The sequence below is a fragment of the Pogona vitticeps genome, chromosome 3, assembly GCF_051106095.1.
Source record: "Pogona vitticeps strain Pit_001003342236 chromosome 3, PviZW2.1, whole genome shotgun sequence".
Classification (NCBI taxonomy): Eukaryota; Metazoa; Chordata; class Lepidosauria; order Squamata; family Agamidae; genus Pogona; species Pogona vitticeps.
In genome coordinates, this window is record NC_135785.1 from 122,688,030 (window position 1) to 122,712,703 (window position 24,674).

At 40.0% G+C, this 24,674-nt stretch overlaps 1 protein-coding gene across 11 annotated transcripts in view; it reads left to right on the plus strand.

Annotated features, from left to right (window-relative positions):
* ENOX1 (ecto-NOX disulfide-thiol exchanger 1) overlaps positions 1-24,674 on the plus strand; it is a 540,515-nt gene that overhangs the window by 217,076 nt on the left and 298,765 nt on the right. The window lies entirely within an intron of this gene.

Below are 24,674 nucleotides of genomic sequence, written 5' to 3' on the forward strand. Positions count from 1 at the left end.
GTTATTTACTGTGGTTTGTTAACAAGATTACTTAAGAAAACAGTATCCATTACTTTTTATACTCGTTTTTAAGGGTGAATATATGCCCCTTGGTAAGGGTGGAACCAGTGACTAAGGCAAATTAGAGAGACCCCAGGAAGTTTGATGGATGGTTTTGGACACTGCCTGCTTAAGTGGCAGGTTCGTATACTGTACTGTTATTTGCCTCTTACTGATTGTCCCACTACAGGAGCCTCTGAAACAGGTACACACATTCCATGCCTTATTTGCTTTGCTGTTTCCTCCTTTCCTAAGCTAGATCTGAGTGGGATCCTGTCCTGGTTTCTGTTTCTAAGAATTTCTCAACCTTCATTTTTTGGTAGTCCGTCAACAGTGCTGCTCCTGGCAAGCGACTCTGTGGATGACAGGGCAGTGGCCAGTTGGCTTTTCACCCACGTCTGTGCATAGAGGCCAAGAAGCTAAGTGAGAACATTACTGTTGCCTACAGTACTACAAGAATCTGCTAACTCCATCAAGTAGGTCCAGTGCCATCTAGTGACTGAACAGTGTAATAACTGTTATCTATAAACGGCTCCTCCTATCCAGTAATTATGGCATTGCAGCTGAAGGGGCAGCTGCTGTCAGGCAAGTAATTGTTTTGTCCTGTGCTCCCCGTCCAGAATAAAGGATCTCAGTTTGGTTGGGAGGCAAAGAGTCGGAAGAGCAGAGAAGTGCCAAAACAACCAGTGTCCTGACCTATGTAGAAAAGAGGTTAATAGTGGGGCTAAACAGAGGAGAAGCCTTGCCTCCTTTCCTCTCCCTGTCTGAAAAGCTGAAGGATGGGAAATGTGGCTTTGAGGCATTTCCCCCTCCCTCAAATATTTTCATATTTTCTTTCTTTGATGTGCATTATTGTATAGAACATAACATACAGAGAGGTGAACGATTGGAGGAAAATGTTACATCTAACAAGGTTGCCTGTATCATGTTACTTTTCGGCATCATAGGAACATAATAATGTTATTGCTGCAAATTAATGTAATAGCTTGTAACATCCTTGTACGGGTGATGTTTACCTATTAGCGCTCAAATATTGGTTTCTGTTGGGAACTTCTTTTGTGATTTTTAAGGCTATTTTTCTAAGTATATTTATTTATTTATTTATTTATTTATTTATTTATTTATTTATTTATTTATTTATTTATTTATTTATTTAAAGATATTACCAAAGTAATAAATGTTCAACAGCTAACTTATATATTAATCTTTTAAAACAATGTCCTAAACTCTGAGACAGAATATTAAGAACTGGTGTTCTAGGCCTAGTGCGTGAAAAAGTTACTTTTTTGGACTAATACCACCTCACATTTTTTGGAGTAATCCAAAAAAGTAACTGTTCCAAGTTCTGTGATGGACAGACAGACAGAATGTGTGTATGTTTTCCCAAAAATAAAACCTAACCTGAAAATAACCCCTAGTATAATTTTTCAGGATGCTGATAACATAAGCCCCACCCCATAAATAAGCCCTAGTTAAGTGACACCCCACCCTCCACCATTGTGCAGCAACCAGAAGAAGATGACATGACTGTACAGTCGTGCCCCTTTTAACGATTGCCCCGCATTACGACGAATCCGCTTTATGACAATCTTTTTGCGATTGCAATTGCGATCGCAAAATGATGGTCTAAATGGGTGAATTTTGCTTAGCGATGATCGGTTCCCTGCTTCGGGAACTGATTTTCACTTATGACGATCAAAAACAGCTGATCATCGGGTTTTCAAAATGGCCATCGGGTGCTTAAAATGGCTCCCTCCTGTGCTTAGGGACGGATTCCTCGCTATACAGGCACTGAAAATGGCCGCCGTATGGAGGATCTTCACTGGACGGTGAGTTTTTACCCCATTGGGACGCATTGAACAGTTTTCAATGTGTTTCAATGGGGTTTTTAATTTCGCTTTATGATGTTTTCACTTAACAGCGATTTTCCTGGAACGGATTATGGTCGTTAAGCGAGGCACCACTGTATTTGAAAAAAATGCAGACTTTTGTATATGGAAAAAAAACTATCCCCTGAAAATAAGCCCTACTGCATTTTTGGAACAAAAATTAATATAAGACCCTGTCTTATTTTCAGGGAAACATGGTATGTGTTCAACAACTAAATGTAAATAAAATCAAGATTTAGGTCCAAATAGTGACAAGCTGCTTATATATTATCTCTGCTTTAAAAAATAATTAGACAAGTTTTATTTGTGTTCTCCTGCAGATATATTTTACACTAATGTAATGTAATGTTGTTGTATGCAAATCAAGTCACTATCTTCCTGCCACTGCAAGCAATTCAGTAAAATCTGTACTTCGATTTTTATGTGTTTACCTTATTTGCATGTACGTAAATCACTTACTGTTTGCAAAAATTTAAGTAATATAGAGGTACTGTATCTTTTTCAAATTAGGGAGATGTGAAAGTACTTAGTTCAATCATTAAAGAATATGAAACCAAGTGATATATGGGGGAAATTAATGGGCAGCAGTTTGCTAGAGAGCAGCCGCAGATGGTACTGTTTTTTCTGCCCAATTTCTCTTAGGGTCTGCAGTTTTTTAAATATCTATTTAATCTTATTTGAGGTTTCCTTTCCCTCTTCCTTTTCCTGTTTGAGTTGAGGTGATGTTCACTGTTCAGCTGTGGTCATTGTTGAGCAATGGTCTCCAGGCACCACCATGGTGCATTTTTTTGTGTGGCCCTGAAACCGTTCAGCCGCTGATTTTGGCAGCCTGGGAGCTTATAGACAATTGTGCAAAATTTAAGTGATGGGGAGAGGTTGTGACCAGCAACAAGGGAGTGCAGACTGGAGATGGTGTTGCTCTGTATGTCCAGGAGAATATAATGATAAGTGAACTAGATGTCTTAAGAGGGGCTGAGTCTTCCACAGAATCCTCGTGACTGACAAGAGGAATAACTTGCTCTTATGGGCATGTTTTTTTGTCTTCTAAACCAATGGTCCCCAATCTTGAGCCTCCAGATGTAGTCCAAGAAAAACTCTCAGAAGCCTTCACCACCACCTCTGCTGGCCAGGATTTCTGGGAGTTGAAGTCCAAGAACATCTGGAGGCCCAAGGTTGGGGACCACTGTTTTCTAAACCATGTTGCTGCTGAGTCAATCTTGAGAATCAAAAGCATTGTGGGACTTAAAGATTAGCTATTATATTTTTAATGTAAGCTTTTTGTGGACCTTCTTAGCCCACTTCTTCAGACATATTAGGTGGAAAACAGAGATTAACACCGTAAAGACATTAATGCTGGGTTCCAAGAGGCAGTGGTGTCTAGCTGCATTTCATGTGTGCCATAATTTATGACCTCCGTTTGATATTCAGTTCTGTAGGAACATTTCAGCAGGAGACACAAAACTAGGCAAAAAGGAGAGAGAGAGAGAGAGAGAGAGAGAAGAAGAAGAAGAAGAAGAAGAAGAAGAACTTTAAAGACCAGCTGTGAGCAGCAACATGATTAAAGGAGGCAACAATAACAATATGTGTTAATATAGAAAATGACAGACTATACCTTTGAGCCTTGTTCTGAAATATGGGTCTGGTAGTTGTGAAGGAAAAGAACAGTGGATTAACAGCATAGTTATTACAATCTCTGTTTTCTGCCTCATGTGTCTGAAGAAATGGGCTGAGAAGGCCCATTATTACATTAAAAGATTGTATAATAGTTAGTCTTTAAGGTGCCACAATGCTTTCATCCCTTTCCACCCCCACCCCCTCTTTGTTCTTGCCTGATATACTTGCACAGACTAACACAGCTGCCTCTTCAAAAACTGCAGTTATCCTAAGGATAAAATGTTGGAACAATGTGTTTGGGGGCTGAAGGCCAATTATGAAATAAAGCAACTAAATCTGCAAATTTCAGGAAGTGAGAAAAGTTCCTGCTATAACTATTACATACAAACAGCACTTAAGGGACTAATTCTTAAGGCCCTCTGATGTGGAGGGGATATTCTGAGTATTTGTGCACAGAGGAAATGCTTTTGGCAGCAATAGTCTTAGTGGGTCCTTGGAAGAATCTAAATGGGAAAATCCAAAATAGGAGAGATTGTGCTGTATAGTTGGTGCATTTCTGTTAGTCATATTTCTTTCAGGAGGGTTTTATCAAGAGTCAGAACGCACATAGATTTACCCAGGTTTCTTTCGTTGCTTAAATATTTTCTTGATTGCATGGTAATCTAATTTCTTTTGCATTACAGAATATGTTTAATAGCTTTAGGCCGCAATCCTCAAATTCTTACTCTGGAGTAGTTTCCTTTGGCTTTTCTTTTCAAGGAAAAGATTAGAGGACTGTGGCATCATCTGCTCTATCATGCTACTTTGCATTAGAAATGGGGAGTATGAGACTATGGGAAGCTTTTCTGATTCACATTCAGTTTTTAGGCCTTTGTCAGAATAACTCCTTTGATGTGAACAAAACTCCAAATCCTTTTTATATGAAATTTAAGTAGGGAGTGTGTTTAAGAATGCTTATGTATTAGCTGCAGATTCTATAAGAGGTGGAATGTTGCCTCAAAGAGCCCTCAACTCAATACCTGCCTTTTTCTTATTGTTGGAATACAGTTTTAATGTGTAATAAAGTTCAACTTTCTCTGTCCCAAACTAATGTTGCACTTTGTGGGGAAACCTATGGAGGAATTGGAAAAGCCCAGACTTACTGTTTCCACTGGTGTCCATCAGTGTCTTACATATCCAAAATGGTTGATTATTTGTGTTCACATTTGAATCAGGAAAATATTATATTTTGCCTGGTGAGGGGAAAAAACCCTACAGAAAATACACGTATTCCTCCCCCTTGCCACATTTTAATATTTCAAGATGCTGCTGAAAAACTGTTTACCCTGTGCAAAAAAGGGGGCAGTTTTAAACCACAAAGAGGGCTTAGGTTACATGAAGTGTTTTTAAACATTTACTCCAAGTAATGCCAGCAAACAGTTGCCATCTGCTGCAGTACTTGTCAGGAGCGTGAGCCTGTCTGGTTTCACTTTGGGCACTGCTGAAAAATGCTTCCTTTTCAAAAATGTATGCTTAGGTTCTTCATAAAAATGTTCTCTATGAGTTTTGAAATCAGATGTTAAAAAGCACCACCTTTTTTGTTTCCTATATCTTTTTCTGCAAAGTTCTCTTGAAAATTTAGGGATTTCGTGGAACACTTCCCCTCCCTTTTTTTAAATGGAGTTAGCAAGACCATTTGAATGATTATCCCATATCAATATGCTGATTTTGACATGAAAAAGAATTTCACAAATATTCATATCAATTAGAGAGAATCCAGTTGACAATCTATGTTAGTACAAAAAAAAAAAATCAGGCAAGGGACAGTAGCATCTGATCACATGATTTGGTGCCCTGCCCAGGAATGCAACTAGCACCTGGTTATTTACTATCAATTAGGCCCTGTGATTTACACAATTCGATCTATACAAGTGTAAATTGCCAGCTGGATTCTGTCTGCTTTAACTATTTCTGCTGTCACTGATTTGTCTGCAATTGAACCCTCGGTTTTCAAGGTCCTGCCATTTGCTGTCTGCCTGCAGTGAGCAGCACTCATGTCTTCTTCAAATGGCAAGCCATGGTGCAGGGAGGTAACTGACCACACTGTATAGCTTGGTAACTGCTTAGGCTGGTTGGGGTCATGGTACCTACAACATAAGCCTGGCCCGTACCCACAGGATCTGTTGCTGACTTTTCCAAACATACGATATAACAGTAACTTCTGCTGTTATCACTGGCATGTAACCGAGCAGAACTGAGGCTGAGATGTCTCTGATTTATTTCTTGCATGACTGAGCTCCCTAGATGTGAATGTTGTTGTTTATTCCAGTTAGAGTTGTCAGTGGGTTAACCACACTGCCTCCCAAAAGCAATTTAACACTGGAGCAAGTTGCCCCAGGGAGGGGGGGGGAAACTGATCACTTTTGAGATATTCAAGCACATGGTGGCTGAGCACATAGAGTTTACCAGGGGTACATGGTGTCTTTCCTCTGGGGGTTAAGGCCAAATATGTGTTTTTCATCTCTTCTTGTACTGGGAAAGGCATCTTGTGAAAAGGATATGAACAAGCCTGTTGTGCTGATTCAATGAAGAGGGTAGTCTGCATGTGGAAAGCCAGTTCTTCTTTGTGGCCTCTGTGAATCACACCCTGGGTGATCCGTGCCTGTGTGGAGCCTCATCGTATTGCCCATCTGGTGATTTCCATGTATAGAGTCGCCTCTTGTGTTGTTGGAAAAGAGTGTTTGTGATGACCAGCTTGTTCTCTTGACAAAACTCTATTAGCCTTTGCCCTGCTTCGTTCTGAACTCCAAGGCCAAACTTACCTGTTGTTCCTTTTATCTCTTGACTCCCTACTTTAGCATTCTAATCCCCTATTACGGCTACTTACCTTTAAAACAGTTTTCCTTGTCACCATCACCTCAGCTCGACGAGCTAGCGATTTAGCAGCCTTACTATCCTTGTTTACAGTTTTTTCTGGACAAAGTCAAACTATCCATGGATATTTCTTTCCTACCCAAAGTTGTATCTCAATTTTATCTCTCTCAGCCATTTATCCTTCCTTCCTTCCTTCTTCCCGTCAGCGTCCACAACTCAAGAAAGAATCCTCCATATTTTAGACATTAGGAGAGCCCTTGCCTTTTGCGTCCAATGCACCCAACCTTTCAGGTGCGCACCTTGACACTTCATAAGTCATAAACCACCTACTAAAGGTTGCCAGGTGACATCTCAAACTATATCTAGATGGGTCGCTTCAACCATTCATGTTGCATATCAGCTGGCATGCAAACCAGTCCCAAAGGTGATTTGCCCTCACTCCATCTGAGCAGTGGAGACCTTTACAGTATTCTTATGCAGCATACCTCTTCCAGACATCTGCGCCTCTGCTACCTGGGCACAGCCACCCACTTTCATCCAGCATTATAGACTTGATCTCCGGCAGAAGTCCTTTAGACGTGCTGTTCTAGCCTCTACCTTGGTGTGACATCCTGCCTCCAGGAAAGACAGCTTTTAGTCACCCACAGTGTGATTCACAGAGGCCACAAAGAAGAACGACAGGTTACCTGCATGTTATTGTAGTTCTTCAAGTGAACCTCTGTGATTCACACATCCCGCCTGTCCTCCCCACTGTCACACCATTCTGCTTAATGTAGCGGCGGTTGACAGAACTGAAAGGGGAGCCTTGCTGCCAAGGTACTTATACGAGGGGGGAGGGGCCTTATTCTAGAAGCTCTAGAACTTTCTGATGAGGCTTCGCACAGGCACGGATCACCCACGGTGTGAATCACAGAGGTCCACTCAAAGGACTACAATTACAGGTGGGTAACCTGTCAATTTCAGTTCTGTTCATTATTTATTTTTATTCGTATCTTAATTAGATTTTTTATTGATGAGACTAAAATGATGCAGTCAGTAAAAGTGTCTGCTCCTGAAATGAATAAGGAGGGAGGGAAATACATTTTCGGAGTTTTGTGATCTCTTTCAGGGTCATGAACCTCAGATTGAGAAACCGTGTCTTAAAGGATCCAAGGTGGTTTACAGCATTAAAAGAAACAAAGTTAAAAGCTAAATAATAAATTATTACAATATTTAAAAAGCTTTAAACAGATATCTGTTCCTGGCATGAATAAGGAGGGAGGGAAACACATTTTAGGAGTTTGCAGAATGAGAGAGGGAGATACAGTATGCACCATTGAATAGCCATGGATTCGTCCAACTATGTTTTGTGTGATAATCACAGTTGATACATCTTACATGGTTCCTTTTTTTTCATTTCTCCCTCTATCACATGCAAGCAGTCCTTGGCTAAAGGGGAGGAAGAGTTTCACACATGTTTATCAGTTGTTACAGATGTGGGGTTGCAATCCCTTTCATTCTGCGGAATGTCCTTGTAATGTTCAGCCCTGCCCTCACCTGTCCGTCACAGCTGGGCAGTGGAACAGCAGCTAATGAGGGGATGGAAGGTGGTGCTAAAGGGGGAGGAGCTGGGATATATAGGGGTGTGTATGGTGTTTGAGAGAGGAGTTAGAGAGATGGATAGCGTTCGAGAGTGAGTGAGATCTGGAGAGCTTGTTTAGAGGCCTGTGTAGTCAGTAAGGGATAGTCTATGTTTTGATTAAATAAGAAACAGTGATTTACCATCGAGATTAACTTCCTGTGATTTACTTATTTTATTTCTTGTAATCAATAAATCATTTTTGTTTAAGAGAAACCCTTGTCCTTTTGATTTAAAGGAAAGGTTGGTGGCAGCCAGAGTGTGTGTAGTGGCGTGGTGGGCATTCTGAGAGACCTGAGTAGGAGGTGACCTCAGAGTGGCTCAGCCACGTTACAGTCCTGCTTTCCTGTATCATGGTTTAGGAGTCATTGGTATAAAATCAGATGCACACCTGAATGCACACAAGTGGCTTCTATCAGTCAGATTCTTTGCTTGCAGCTGGGTTTTATCTGTGAATGTTTTTCCGAATGTATATTTCTTAATTATTTTAAACACCCAACTGGCTTTTGCAGAGATGTGATTTAATCAAATTTCCACTTCCAGCTACTATTCCATCTTTCTGAATGTCTTTTAGAGTTTATTCCAGATGGAAATTAAGTTGAATAAAGTTACATGTAGGTCAGGTTAATGGGCTGCACCACCAGTGCAAATTGCGATTTGCCTTTGGAAATTGAATCTGTCAGATTACTATGGCATTCACAATCACTGTGGATTGATCCAGGGATCCATATTCAGATATTTGAAGAACAGCAATATTTTGTGAAGACACCACCGACACAATCAATCTGTTCTCTTAGAGAAAATGCAGATAATTCTACTAAGGCAGAATGGAAAATTTCCTAGGAGGATACTTTTCACCTCAGAACTGAGGGTACAAGTAAAATATGCTCTTTGCACATTGTCAGTATTGTATAATTGTTAGACCAATTGATTAGGACTTAAAGGAGGAGACCTGTGTCTACTGCCTTGAACTCACTGGACAAATGTGCAGTTAAAGATACAGCAAATAAATTTGTTATATGGGGTATGTGTGGAAGTTGCCAAGTGTGTGTGTGTGAGTGAGTGAGAGCGAGCCACTATTACCAGCAGTGGTTCACTTATGGACCCCTCAGCCAATCTCTGTTAAAAACTGCATTTTTTAAATTTATTTATTGTCATTGTATATAGAGCACTCTTGTGAAAGAGGCTGCTGTCAGGATGTTAGCCTGACAAGCAGAGGTCTTATCCTAGCCTTTCCCAATCTAGTGCTTTCTAGATAGAGAACAACAACAACAGCAACAGCAGTAGCAGCAACAATTTATTTTCTGCTCAACAGAGTGCATTCCAATAAAACCGGTAATGTACAAACATGTACAGATGCATTAGAAGTACAGATCTAATCACTGCCCCCATGGCCATCCTACATATTTAATGAAATGTGTAGTTTGAGCATGCTTGTATCCTTATTAAGGAGAAATGCCCCACCTTTAATAAACCACCTACATTTCAAATTTGCATTACAGGCTCATAAGATTATTTGTAAAGTTCCAGAAAAAGTCATCCAGTTCGACCTTCTGCTAATGTAAGAAATCCTTCTTAGTTTGCCATCCAGCCTCTGTTTAAAAACTTCTCATGAGGCAGAGTCCACCACTTTCCAAAGCAGTTTGTCCCACTGTCAAATATCTCATATCATTAAGAACTTCATCCTAATATTTCCGTGAGATACACATACTTGTAATTTAAACATGACCTCCAAAATAAAGGAAACTAAATCCACTTCATTAACAGCTCTTCTTAATCACCTAGTTCTCCAGGTGAAACATACTTTTTTTGACATTTGTCCATGGTCTCTAGGACCCCACCATCCCTATCACTTTCTTCTAGATACCTTCTTGTTTGTGTTGTGGTTACTTTGATATTATTCTCAAATTGCATTACCACAAAATGGACACAGTGTTCCCACAACAAAGTCTGGCAGCTTGATTACTATCAACATGATTCAGATCGTTCATTCCAACCTCTTTCACCTTTGTTGTGATTCTAATGATTTTTTTTAAAAAAAATAAGTACATTGTCTCTATTCTTCATTTTTCTTAAATACTTTGTGTTGTGACAGTTTTTATGAATCCTGTTTGATACTGCTTATTGTGAATTAAAAATAAAAGTCTACACATAGGAGACTAGATACAAGAGATAAAATTCCAGATGGGCTTGGCCTATAACATTTATTTTTCTGTGTGCAGCGGGAAAGATATAAACCCTAGAGATCTATCTAGGCCACCCTGGGCTCAAGAGGAAGTACTGCTGATGAGGACTCATCAAAGCAGGATAGAGCAGAACCATTGTTTCCTATGATCTGGACACTATACTGCTGTTGATTCAGTTTAAGATTTGATTGGCTTTTTTAGCCACCACATCATTCTCACTTTGCTTGCACACCAACATTTATAGATAGATGCTTATAATGTGGAGCATATGATGTGACCATCAGGCTCTCCCTTGTCTCCATGAGGTCTTAATTTATATTCCAAGGCAGTGGCTCTATCAGTCTCTGCCTTTTTGGGAGATGCAGCAAGAAAGGTTGTATACCCTGCCTATAAGATTCCCAAAGGAATCTGCCTGGCCACTTTTCAACATGCAGTGTGGGACAAGATCAATAGTGAATCTTTGCCATTCCAGATGTACTCCAAATCTCCAGCCTCCGTTGCCAATGATAAAGGTCTGTGGGAGCTGCAGTCCAAAATATCTAGAGCACCAAATGTTTGTTATCTCTGGACTAGGTTGTGTTTTTAATCAAAAGGACACTCTTCTTATGCTAAGCTACTGTGTTCAGATATACTTTCAACAGAGTATTCTTAAAAGAAATAGCAGTGGCATGCCAAAGAAAGTGGAAAGCGGATCTCTCTCATTCTTAAAATACTCATTAGTTCTGTAAGCCATCTGGCTTTGTCTTCACATGGTGATTTTCAGATCTCTGCAGGATCTGGAAGTTTATTTCCTAAAGAAACTTCAACAGTGTAACTTACATATTGGAGTTGTTAACACTTTTCTACCTAGGGTGGTTAGGAAATAGTTTATGTTTCTCACTTTTGCACACACACCCCCCCCGTAAATGGCCTTTCTGCCATTTTTATATTCTGTGCCATTTATTTTTGTTGTTGCTTGTAACAAAACTGGAGCCTGTGACTTCTGCTTTTTGCACAGATTGCTGATGATGTGTCTACTGCTGGGATAAATGCTTTTAAAATGATAATGTAGACATTTTACCATTTAGTATGATGGAGTTCGAAGTCCAACATTTTCTGTTAATAAAGTGAGTGAAAATATGCTATTGTCCAATGAAAGCATTCCTGAGATGCAGTGATCTCCGCATGCATAGCATACATCAGTGAGAAGCAGTAACACAGAGGAGATCTGCATGTAGAAGAGCACTCTTACTAAGCAGTGTCCTGTTGATACTTTTTTTCCTTGTGTAGTGCACAAGAATTATGTTAGTTGCATGATTCTTGTTATTAATATCCTTCATGGGACCATAATATTCAGTTAGTACCCCATTCTGTACCTGTGGCATAAATTAGGCTATCTTCATGCTCAAACAGGGGGATCCGTATGGCCAATCCAGGACCAAAATATTTGCCCTAGATACTACCAGGAAAAAATAATGAAGCAAGGTATAAGTGATGCATGTAGGGCCTGTCATAAATCCAAAGAAACTATTCATTATGTTATAGATGGATGTTCTAAGCTAGCATCAGCATGCACAGCCATGTGCAGGTAGAGATGTATGATCCTGAGAAAAATCTTCATTTTGCCTGCAGATGTTTTTTATTCATCAAAGTCGGAGCTGAAATTTAGTCCTCCCACTTCCTCCTCCATTTGAATTAATCTTCTTATGGCATTTTTTTCCTTCGTAAATGTCCAGTAATGACAATGAGAATTCTTCAAATACCATTGATTTTACATCTTTAAAGCTACTAGTTTGGAAATCATTGATTGTATTTTTTTTCTTGCATTTTAAACCTTAAAATTATTACCCTATTTAAGTAAACATGTTTGTTAATTAGTGAATTACCCTTGTTTTGTCTTTGCATAAAAATAGCATACAACTGCACACATGTGCATTGCTTACTTGGATTGTTTGGTTCCATTTTTATCAAACATCCCCAGATTGAATCCACTGAGCACAAAGGGTGTGTGATAGTTGTGGTCTTTGAGGGAGTTGTGAAAACTTCGATCTCTGTGGGGAGTAAGTTGTGTATCTGTAGTTCACTTCAGCATACCATGAGAGAGTGGACGGGTAGGGAGAGGGCTGGATAGCTGAATTTCAACATTTCTTTATTAAGAAGAATAAACATTTAGCAATTTAATTAAATACCAATGATATTTAAATTTGTGATATACTTAAAATAGTGAATGCAGGTCACTGCAAGTTTTGTATACTAGCTGGTGTGTATTTAATCAGTTAAATGAAGTACAAATGTGTAAAAAAAAGCCATTCAATAAAAGTGAAAAGCATTGCAGCTCTTTCAACAGAGCAGAAACTTTTTTTTAAAAAAAAGAGGCAATAGTGCAGTTTCACTGACTTGCTAACTGTTGCTCAAGAAACCATAGCTGATGTGTTTATGAAGAGCTTTGTTGTCTGCAAATCTTGAAAGTATGTTTGCAAAGATTTAATAGTCGTTTAGCACAGCGTCACCCTTTGTGAGTAACAATACCTGAATGCATGTAAAAAGGCTTGGACAATAATAAGTTTTTAGTCCCCCTAACAGAGTGTATATAATACTGCAACAGAATGGTAATGAGCGAGAATTAGAGGTGTTCTCAGTGTTGGTAATCATGACATTTTAAATGGAGGGAAAACCCTCCATCAGATTTCAAGAGAATTGGAGGGGGAGGGTTGGAAAAATTCCTCACTTATCCCTGGTATCAAGACAGGGTGGATATGAAGTGTTTCACTAATTCATAGTAACAGAGCAACAATTGTTTGTATGTATTCGCGAAGGCTTTCATGGCCGGGATTTAATGGTTGTTGTGGGTTTTTCGGGCTCTTTGGCCGTGTTCTGAAGGTTGTTCTTCTTGACGTTTCGCCAGTCTCTGTGGCTGGCGTCTTCAGAGGACAGCACTCTGTGATCTGGCTGTCCTCTGAAGATGCCGGCCGCAGAGACTGGCGAAACGTTAGGAAGAACAAACTTCAGAACATGGCCAAAGAGCCCGAAAAACCCACAACAACCAATTGTTTGTATGTTTAAAAATACTTCACTTTAGCAGATTATGATCTTGAATCTGATAGATTTCAAGTTGGTTTTATAACCCTGTTGCTGTAACATATTAATAAACCAGTTTTAACAGTTCTCATCTCCATGCAGACTAGGTCTTTTGTGTTTTGAATTGCCCATTGGAGACCAAGCCACCTCCATATTCTGTGCATTACAACAATATAATCCTGCTGGGAAAACCTGTCCCCTCACCTGCCCCAGCTTGTGTGAGGAGTGCAGCTAAGCTTAGAAGATACACGAAAGCCAGCTAATCAGAAGGTCCCCAGCACTTTGTTTCTGTGAATGCAGACTCCAATATAATACTGGCTGCAACAGGGGAAAAAACCAAACGTCCAGGTGATTAATAACTAAATTTACTGTAATGTTTGCACTTCTGAGCTCCAGGGAAATGTTTAGCTTAATACTTAGATTCATCATCAGTTTTGACTGGCTCATCATCTGTAAATGCCCCATGATTTCAAGGGTTATCTTCGATATTACTGTCATAAAGGATCAATATATAGATGCCCTAAATGAGGGCTTATATTTTTCTGCTTTTGGAACTTGTCCCTTTAATAGTGCATATTGAGTTAAGAATGACTTGTCAGATGATCCTGACTGCCATCTCTCCTCTCTTCACTTGTTTCTGAACAAAATACATCAGGGATATTGATAAGGAGGAAATAATGTTTTCCCAAACCTTTCTCTCTTAGCTTTCTGAGTTGAACATGCTACAATTTAAGTATAAAGCAGGCATCCTGGCCTTCTTCAGTAAATTCTCTCTTGTTCAGAATTGGTCTAGTACAGAGGTAATTTTATACTACATGTGTAACTTTTGGCTGTCTAGAATCAGGATAGAGTGTATGAGAAACCAGAACTTGAGGGATCTTTGGGAGTAGTAATCCAAAAAAGCAATTCTTCTAAATACTAAATATTAGAGAGCAAAAGAGAATTCCCAGTTGCCGAATAAGACATTTTTGGACTAGCTATATTATCCTTCTGACTCCTTCTGATTCAAATACTTTCATTGTCCATGGTTTGGCATGAGGTTCAGGGCAAGCAAACTGCAACAGAGTGTGGCCATGACATGAAGAGTTATGTCCAGTAATGTAGAGCCACATCAGGCAAAGCAGAATAAAAATAGGTCGTGGTCATGACAAGCACGGCAGGAGCTCTGCTACCGCACTGCAAGAGGAGCGAGCTGCTGTTCATTCCCAAAAAAGAGAGTGGTCACCCTAGCAAAGCCTGATCTTTTAGTGGCTCCAACCTGGCTAGATGCTAACTGTAGTTTGTGAAGGGCCCGTGGCTGTATGAACAGTCTTGTGCTCCTGCAAGGATGAGGAAAGATGAAAAGCTGCAAGGGAATCATCCTTAGAGGCAGATGTTGGTCGGAGGGCTACAGACTCCTTTTGGAATGGGATATAGCAGGATGGTAAGAGCTCCCCCCCCCCCGAATTAAAGAAGCCATTGAAACATCAGATTCTGAACCCCCAGTGTGGTGATGTGGAGCCTTGGGTTCTGGGGACATGCCGTGAACAAGATTTATGCACAGGAAAATATTTGGCAGAGAATTTTTCTGTTTATGTTTTTGCTCAAAGATTGGCAGCATCCAAAAGTATGAGTTATCTGCCCTTAGTTTGGAGTCTTAGGTTCTGCAGTGCATTATGATCAGTTCCACATATTTGGTGGAACTCACTGTTCCTAAGATGTTAACAACAAATGGAGGTTTTAATGCTAACGAATGTTGTATGCTGCCCACACCATCTGTTGATTCAGTTGGAAGGTGTGGGCGAGTCCCTCACCCTCAGTTACAGCCCCTGGTAAGAGCACAATGAGTCCTCCTACAACATGTTCAAGGTATTGAATTTCCAATTTGAGAGCAAGATTCAAAGCAAGATCATTTTCTTGTTCTTTCCCTTTTTCTGTGTTTTCTAGGGTCACACGTTGGCAGGAAAAAAACCCTATGTATTTTGTTGCTTGCTTCTTTGTGCTGAAAAGGAAAAGTCAGTGTACAAAGTGCCCAAATTGATGGGAGAAATAGAGTGTGTGATGTCTGTTGCTAGGCATCATTTAAAGTGCAGCTCTCATCTGAGAAGCAATTACAAATATGGCACCATTGTACTCAATAGACCTTGCCCCCAGGTGTATTTGGAATGCTGCCTCTTAGGGGCACAAGTCTGTCCTTAACTGCTGTATATAACCTATTCATTGTGCAAAGCCAGTATGGACTAAAAATGCGAGATATTTACATGTACAATGCAAATAATTACTGTTAATCCCTAAAGCCCACAGTAGCAGCAAAATTCTACCTGTACGCTCATGCTGGCCTATGAGTTGGTCTCTGGCATTTTATGGTGTAGTTATGGGGGTTGCAGAGCCTTTCGTTGTGGCCTCACAATCCAGCTCTAGCTGAACCCTCCTGCTGGGCTGACTCAAATACTCCTTGCACCGGAGACTTTAAAAGTGTCATTTGAAAGAAATTCCATTGCTATTAAGTACCAATTAAACAAAGGTAGAACTTGACACCTCAGTGAAGCATCTGAGACAAGAGTGAAAAATTGCCAAGCGAATAAATACATTTGGTATTTTCCAGTCAATGTTACAAAGAAGCGACACAGGAGATACATCTTATTTACATGAAGAAAAGGTCATTTTGTGTAAAGAAAGTGAAGTTACAGTCCTCGCACAGTGCTGTCTCCTTGGCCATGGGATTGTAATACTTGAAAATATCCAGTTTTTCCCTGGCTTGAATTTTAATCCGAGCTGGAGAAAAACATTTTCTTCCAGTTCACCCACTTTCCTAGTTAATTTTTTGACAGGAATGGTGGGAGCAAGAAAGGGCGGTATTAATGTCAGCTCCTTCGCCACTTTCTGCTTTCTATCCTTTGCACAGATATCCCTAACAAAATGGTATATCTCAGCATTCTTGGCATTAAGAAAGGGCAGGAAGAAGGGAACCAGATTGCTCTGTTACTGCAGCCAAAAGAAGTAGACTTTGAAGTAGCTGCCCAGAGTACACTTCGGGCTAGATGGGCAGAGCATAAATTCAATCAATCAATCAATCAATCAATCAATCAATCAATCAATCAATCAATCAATCAATCAATCAATCAATCAATCAATCAATCAAGACATGAAGTTGGGAAAGGTGTGCCAGACACTTTTGCCTTAGCAAACACAATTCAGATAAGGTTGGGGGCTTATATAATCAGTAGCAATGAACAGTTTTAGAATCTGGGCAATGGGAGAACATTCATCTCGCCACATCAAGTGTACTTGTTTGTCCAAGTCTCAGTTAAGCTTTGTGGGATTCACTCTTTCCAGTAAAACTGTGTTAGCCACTAGGGGACATTAGAATTTGTACACATATTTCTAGAATGCATATGGTGCACATTAGCATGCATCTAGCTCTAAATGCCATGATTGCTACAAAAATCTGAAAATGGGACATTTTTATTGCAATTTCCTGAAAGGTGTGATGTGTGATCTACCTCAGAAGAGCAACAAGTATTCTAACTACAGAGCAATCCAAGCCACAAAAATGCTCTATGCTTTTAATCCCTTTTCTTCATATACTCAAGTGGAAGCAGTTGACTTCTGCAAGCTCAGCAGAAGCATGAAAAGGGCACCTCTGTGTGTAAACATCTGTCATAAGACTGAAAAGCAGGAGTGTACATATACATTGAATTTATTTATGGCGGTCGAATGACCAGCTCATAAACCATATTTATGGCTAAAATATACAAAATGCAATTTAAAAATGTACAACCATTTCATAAAACATATTATGTGGCTAAAATAAACACAATAAAATTAAAAAAGTGTACAACCAATCCATAAAATATATTATGTGGCTAAAACATACAAAATGAAATTTTAAAAGTGTACAACAGATAGTTAATTGTGTGCTAGTTATAAAATACGGGAGGAATCAAATACAGCATTTTTATAGCTATCCTTTAAACCATTGGATTGTCTAGGGCAAACTGGTTTGGACAAGGTCTTTGGGTTATTGATTGATTGATTGATTGATTGATTGATTGATTGATTGATTGATTGATTGATTGCATTTATACCCTGCCTATCTAGTCGAACGACCACTCTAGGCAGCTTATTATAAGGAGTCCTTCCTACATATTTGTAAAGATTTTTAAACATTTCCTCCCTTCGGTTGGGACCACAGCGTTTCTCTATGCTTGAGAATAAACCACCCTCATGCTAAAACCAGCCAGCCTGTGAACTCAGGAGACTATAAGGGAGCACTGAGCCATTGCTGCTGCACAAATTTTTGCTGCAGAGCGTGTAATAAGGGAGTCTTCATTGGAAAGAAGTAGCTTGATGTAAAATTCATCAGGTGTCTCTGGATATCTGAGAATAATTGGGCTCAGGGGGTTGATGCATAGCTCTCTATAGAAAAGGCAGTACAGTAAAACATGACCTATAGTTTCCACTTGGCCATCATTACACGGACACAGGCAATCCAAGATAGGTATATGTTAAAATCTTCCCTCCATGAGCTTAGAGGGTAAAACATTGTCTCGCTAATATGAAGGCTTTTCTGGCCTTTGTTGACATTGTGGTAGTCAAATATGAACATATTATAAAGGCATTATTAGTAACAAAATTGTATTTGCCTGACTGGCTCATATGCTCTTGAAGTTCTATGTCCCAGGTTCTTTGTTTGAGTGCTGCTTTAGCAAAGAATTGCCCCGTCGCCAAGAGAACGGTATTTCGAGCATTTATGCTATGCATCCGGAGAGTGCTTCAGATCCATTCGCCGTTGCATATACATGGAGAATGCAAGATATATTTATTCATGGTGAAACTGTGAAATCACAAAATCTCAGCGACATCAGCCACAATCCTCAAAAGTTTTTTAAAAGTGCTAGCAATGCTGAAGCTTAGCTATTCCTGGATATGTGTTAGATAAAGCTGTTGCTCATTTGTCACAAAGGATGTACTTGATTTGATACTGGCAAGCAGAGTGAAAAGGACTAACATTGTTGTAGGAAGTAGAGTTGGATCAAGTGATCATACTGTATTGTGTTATAGTTATATGTCAGCTTATCTACAGGAGCACTGTGTGGGTAGCTATGAGGAGTGGGTGGGACTGGAGATATGAAACAAATATAGGGCATTCCCATATGAAAACAGTATTTGGCTGCTGTGGTGCTGTGGCTAGGAGGATATGCCCATCGGGGTCCTGAGTGCCTAGTCTGAGGCTATAGGGCTGTACAGCTAGAAAGGCCATGAAGGTTTTAGGCAAGGGTGTCTGACCAGGGAGTTACTCCAATTTAATTTAACTGGAACTAGAATAGCAAGAAACGTGCTTGATTATTAAAAGGTGGATTATGGCATTCTAAGAAGATTAATGGAAGAAGCAAATTGTAGGAAAGGAATTTATGTTGTTAAATGAAGCTAAGGGTAAGAATTCTTTCAAGTAATCCATACATAGATTATCAGTAATTTGCATATGAAGCCAGGTGGTGTAGGAAAAGATTCCACATGTCAGTAGTTGAATATCGTATGGATTAACTGCTGAGCCAAGTAAGAAAGGACTCCACATGTTGGTTGTGAGGTATGGGTCCAGCACAACCATAACCCCTGTGCTGCACACTGCAAGGGCCAATGCGCTCTTTCATGAAGTGGGGACAGCATAGCTTCATGCAAAATCGTATAGGTGGTGATATTTCTCACGAATCGATGTGGTTATTCCAATGTCTATTAGCCATAGTAAAAAAAATAATTTGAGGTTTGTTGGAAATGGGAATGGGACCAAAACTGGAAATATTTGACCTCACCTCAGGAAAAAATAAAGAGTCTAATGATACAGATAATGGCTTATTCTGTATCTGGTTGAATAGCTGAGCCGTTTAAGTATCTGGCTGCAGAGCCAGAGACTGGGAGTTCAATTCCCCACTGCGTCTCCTGGGAGAAGAGCCATCCTGTGTGGCCTTGGGCAAGCTGCAGAGTCCCAGGGTGTCCCCAGAAAAAGTGACTGCTGAACCACTTCTGAATATTCTCTACCCGAGAAACCCTTAAAAGGGTCACCATGAGTCAGAATTGACTTGACAGCACATGGTTATTATTTTTTTCTGTAGAAGCAGAAAGAAAAGGAACATGGATGACTTGATTTTGGATCTTGCACAAAGGACAGTCAGCTTAATGATTCTTGGATGAAAGAAGTGCATGTGTCTTCGCTCACATTAGAGGTTAGGATGTATAGATCACGCCTGCTTTCCTTTTTTTCTTCCTCTTTCTGTTGAATCTTGTCTAAGAGCATGATGTTACATTGGAGTAGGGCTCTTTGGTATTTGAAGTGTTCTTAATCCATTCATTCTTTGTCATGATTTTTTTTCTCATTAAAAATACTACAAATAGGATCAATTATCTTGGCATCCGTCGGTTTACAGAGAAGGATATGCAGTACATTAGATGTCAGTCAACTGGCAAAGACCACCATCTCTGATAAACTACTCTTAGCTTAATGTTGATGCCTGAAATAGTGTTAAAGCTACCCCCTCCTCCAAAAAGGTTTCCATGTTTTCTTTTTGGTGAGTGGTAGTGGGTGGTCTTTATACCAATGGCTAAGGAAAAAAGAAACATTTGTAACACAGCAGGTGTTTAGTGCAATGAGCAGTAAGTGTTAATCCAATACTATGTTAGGTAATTTCTTATGAAACCAGTAACTTCTAATACAGTATTTGATGTTGTTTTTGTTTAAAGGTGAAAAAGTTACGTTAAATTTATAAAGTGTCTTCACCTAAGAGAAGGATTTCAAAATAACTTACAATAAATAAAAAGAAAAGAGACTAAAAAGAATAAGTAAAATGAAACAGTTAACAAATACATCTAATGTAGTATTTATTTTCGATATTTATGTCCTTCCCTTTCTATAAAATATACAACATGATTTGCTGTCATAAATAATGTACCTGCCAAAGAAGCCAAGTAGATTTTTCTGAGAAGCTATTTAAGATTTTAGGTGGTATCACAGTGGCAGAGACTACCTGCTTGGGATACCCAGCCTACCTGCCGTTATTTAATGGCAGCAAAAACAAAGCTGAGCTCATGAGCTGAGTGAAGTTGTTGAGTAGGCTTCTATGCAGGAAGATGATTTTCAGATAATATATCTGAGCAGCAGAGGAAACATGAACAGAATCAGGACAGAAATGTGGACAGCTTAAAGCAGCAGAGCTAGGAAAATTCATTAAACATGTTTATTAAGACCACAGACATTCCAGAACACAAACCTCTCTGGGGGACCATCTAACATGTGAGGTGCTACAAAAGAAAACACGTTTTTCTTTATGACTGCCTATCTAACCTCAAAGGGAAGAGAAGCTTCCAGGATCTTTGAAGAGTAGTGCAACATTTGGGCAGGTTTTTGTGGTAGGAAGCAAACAGGTGTTTTTAGTATACTGAGCTGTATTTCATTATATGATAATGGCAGTGTGGATGCTTATTTCACAGAAGGCAGTGTTGCTTTAACGCAACTGATTTGAGTTGTGTGGTTTCCAAAAAGGTTTCCCTCTTGTCATTACTTCTAGAGCTCTTTTTATGCCTTTTCAACACTGCAAAATGACTATTTCAATATCCCCTGATATTTTATTGTGCAATAAAACTGTTGTGTGAATTCACCCTTGTCATTGGACTACATTTGCAGCTGAAGAGTGCACATACATTTTCCCAATATACTTACAAGAAGATGGGGTCGGCTTCCTAATACATTCCACTTCCCTGAGGAAAACTCTAAAACAGAAGTATAAATATTCACTTCATGTGAAGTTTTTTTTAAAACAGTAGTTGAAAAACATCACATGGTAAATAGAAAAATATGAGTTTTAACATCATAGGCAGGCATTTTCTTTCCTTATACACAGATATACCTTCATGCCAGCAAGATTCCCCAGTAGGCTCATGATGCTGCTTGTATTTGTAATATGTGTTCTTTGCCACTCATTGGTGCCTTTAACCTGAAGAAACTTGAAATATCTTTTAACTTATTTTTTCTCACCACTATAAGGAGATAGGGGAGGGTGCCACTTTTGGAAAAATAACCAGGGATGATACCTTCTCTTTTTAGTGAGTTATTGGCTTGATAAATACCATCACTATCACCACCACTCTCTTCATGTCAGAAAAGTCAATTTATTGGATGACACTGAATAGTATAAAGATATATATTGTTTATGCTTAGGAATGGACCTCAACAGATGGGAAACCTTGACATCTGAGTGTTCAGCCTGGAGGCAGGCAGTGCATTATGGCCTCTCCCAATTTCATGAGACCCTTGTCCAGCAGGCCGAGGCAAAGAGGCAGTCCCGAAACCAGCAAAATCAGGGAGCTGGACAGGGGACGGACTGCATTTGTCTTCAGTGTGGAAGGGATTGTCACTCTCGAATTGGCGAAAAGGGTAGACATTTTGTGTTAATTCTAGTTTTCTATTTCTTTGCTTTGTTTTATTATAGTGCCTTATTTGCCTCATATTGAGGTGCTGAAAATCTCCACAAAATGCCAAGGTTTACGCTGAAGATGATTGATACCTTGGAAACTAATTCACATTTCTTGGTAGTTTTATAAATGTCACTCTACTTCCACTTGATTTTATTGCCAAGGTAGCCCACATACAGCAAAAGTAAAAGAGAGCGGGAAACTTTATCAAAACAACTGGCAAAAACAACAATATAGCTATCTTACTATTATCTACAGAAAAACCCAGGAAAAAGGAGTCTGTAGCACCTTCAAAGAGAGGTTGCCAAATAGCCTTTTAGGTGATAACCCTGAAGCCACTTACAGAGAATATTCCTCTTCCTTCCAAGCATGACTCCCAATAGGGATTCTCTAATGGAAGTGAATTGGGTGTGGTGACGGGAATTGAATTTAGGATTGATTGGCTGTGGTCTCAGAATACTGCTTTTGGCAGCTACAGAACTGGGGATTGCAGTTGTTTTTGTAGTGATTGTGTCACCGTGGTTTCTGTTACGGTTGCTGAGGAGGTGGTCTTGTGAGAGGTCTGTTAAATGGATATTTGGGAGAGTCTGGTTGTCTGCAATAGGATCAGATCATACACCAGTATCATCTTCAAGACCTTATCTTTCAAGAGATATTAAATCATAGAATCATAGAAAAGTGAAGTTGGAAGGGGCCTACAAGGCCATCAAGTCCAACCCCCTGCTCAGTGCAGGAATACAATCAAAGCATAACTGCCAGGTTATTATCTAAGTTTTTCTTGAATACCTCCAGTGTTGGAGCATTCACCAGCTCTTGAGGTAACTGGTTCCAGTGTCATACTGGTCTAACAGCTAGCATGTTTTTCCTGATCTTCAACCAAAATTTGGCTTCCTTTAACTTGAGCCCATTGTTGCATGTACTGCACTCTGGGATGAACAGATCCTGCCACTCCTCTGTATGAAAGCCTTTCGAATATTTGAAAAGTGCTATCATATCACCCCTCAGTCTTCTTTTCTCAAGGCTAAACGGGCCCAATTCTTTTCGCCTTTCCTCATAAGGCTTGGTTTCCAGCCCCCTGATCATCCTTGTTGCCCTCCTCTGAACTTGTTCCAATTTGTTAGCATCCTTCTTGAAGTGTGGTGTCTAGAAGTGGTCACAATACTCAAGGTGAGGCCTAATCAGTGCTGAATAGAAGGGGACTATCATCTTGTGGGATTTGGAAACTATACTTCTATTAATGCAGCCTAAAATAGCATTTGCCTTTTTTTTAGCCACATCACACTGCTGGCTCATATTTAGCTTGTGATCTATGACAATTCCAGGATCCTTCTCACTCATTGTTTTGCTGAACCAGGTATCCCCCATCTTGTAACTGTACAATTGGTTTCTTTTTCTGAGGTGCAGTACTTTACACTTATCCCTGTAGAATTTCATTCTGTTGCTTTTGGCCCAGTGTTCCATCCTATCAAGGTCATTTTGAATTTTGTTTCTGTTTTCTGGCGTATTAGCTATTCTGCCCACTTTGATATCATCTGCAAATTTGACAAGCATTCCCTGCACTCCCTCATCCAAGTCATTAATAAAAATATTGAAGAGCACCAGGCCCAGGACTGAGCCTTGGGGTATCCCACTTGCTACCTCCTCCCTGTTAGAGAAGGACCCATTAATCATCACCCTCTGAGTATGATTCTGTAGCCAATTGTGCATCCACCTGACACTTGATCTATCCAGTCCACACCTAGTTAGCGTGCTAATCAGGAGATCATGGGGCACTTTGTCAAAGATATACTATGTCTACAGCATTGCCTCTGTCTATCAGGGAGTTGACCTGATCAAAAAATGAGATCAAATTAGTTTGGCAGGATTTGTTCTTGACAAATCAGTGTTGGCTTCTAGTTATGACTACATTGTTTTCTATGTGCTTGCACAATGACCCTTTTATGATCTGTTCCAGAATTTTGCCTGGAACTGATGTCTGGCTTGCTGGCCTGTAATTCCCAAATTCCTCTTTTTTGCCCTTTTTGAAGACAGGGACAAAATTAGCCCTCCTCCAATCCTCTGGCACCTCACCCATTTCCCATGATGTCAAGAAAATAATGGATAGCGGTTCTGAGAGTTCTTTACCCAGTTCCTTCAGTACTCTTGGATGCAGTTCATTCGCCCTGGAGATTTGAACTAGTTCAAGGTGGTAAGGTATTCCTTGACTATTTCTTTATCAATCTCCAACTGCAGTCCTGTCCCCCCCACCCCCCACTTGCACTTACAATTTGTTTGGAAGTTCATAGTCTGTCTTATGGGGAAAGACTGAACTAAAATAGGAAATGAGCACCTCTGCCTTTTCTTTCTCCTCTGTTATCATTTTTCCATCACTACTGTGGAGCTGTGCCACTATGTCTTTTGTTTGTCTTTTGATGCTCACATACCTGAAGAATGCTTTTTTATTGCTTCTAGTGTCTCTAGCTAACCTCAGCTCATTCTCAGCTTTTGCCCTCCTCATGCCATCCCTGTATTTCTTTGCTAACTGTTTGTACTCATCCTTGGTGGCCTGGACTTCTTTCCGCTTCCTGTACATGTCTTTTTTGGTTTTTAGGTCCTTCCTGAGCTTTTTGTGAAGCCACACTGGCTTTTTTTTTTGCCACCTCCCTCCTTTTTTTCTTATTGGAATTGGCCCCACATGGTGGGTGAATTCCCTTGCTAATCACTCAGATGCAGAACTGGTGAACCAATTGTGCCTCTTATCTTGCAGGTTTCCATTTCATGATCCCACCCCTGTCTGGTGCTTTACATGCATTAGACCAGCGATCCCCAACCCCCGGTCCCTGGCCTGGGCCAGACTGGGCTGCCGAGAGAGACCTCCCCCCACCCCCGTGCACACTCACCCTGTGCCACCTGTTTGCGCCTGCATGCATGCTCTGGCTTGCCTGCATGAGAGCCGTGCCGCCATTTGAGTAAAAATAAAATAAAACTAGATAT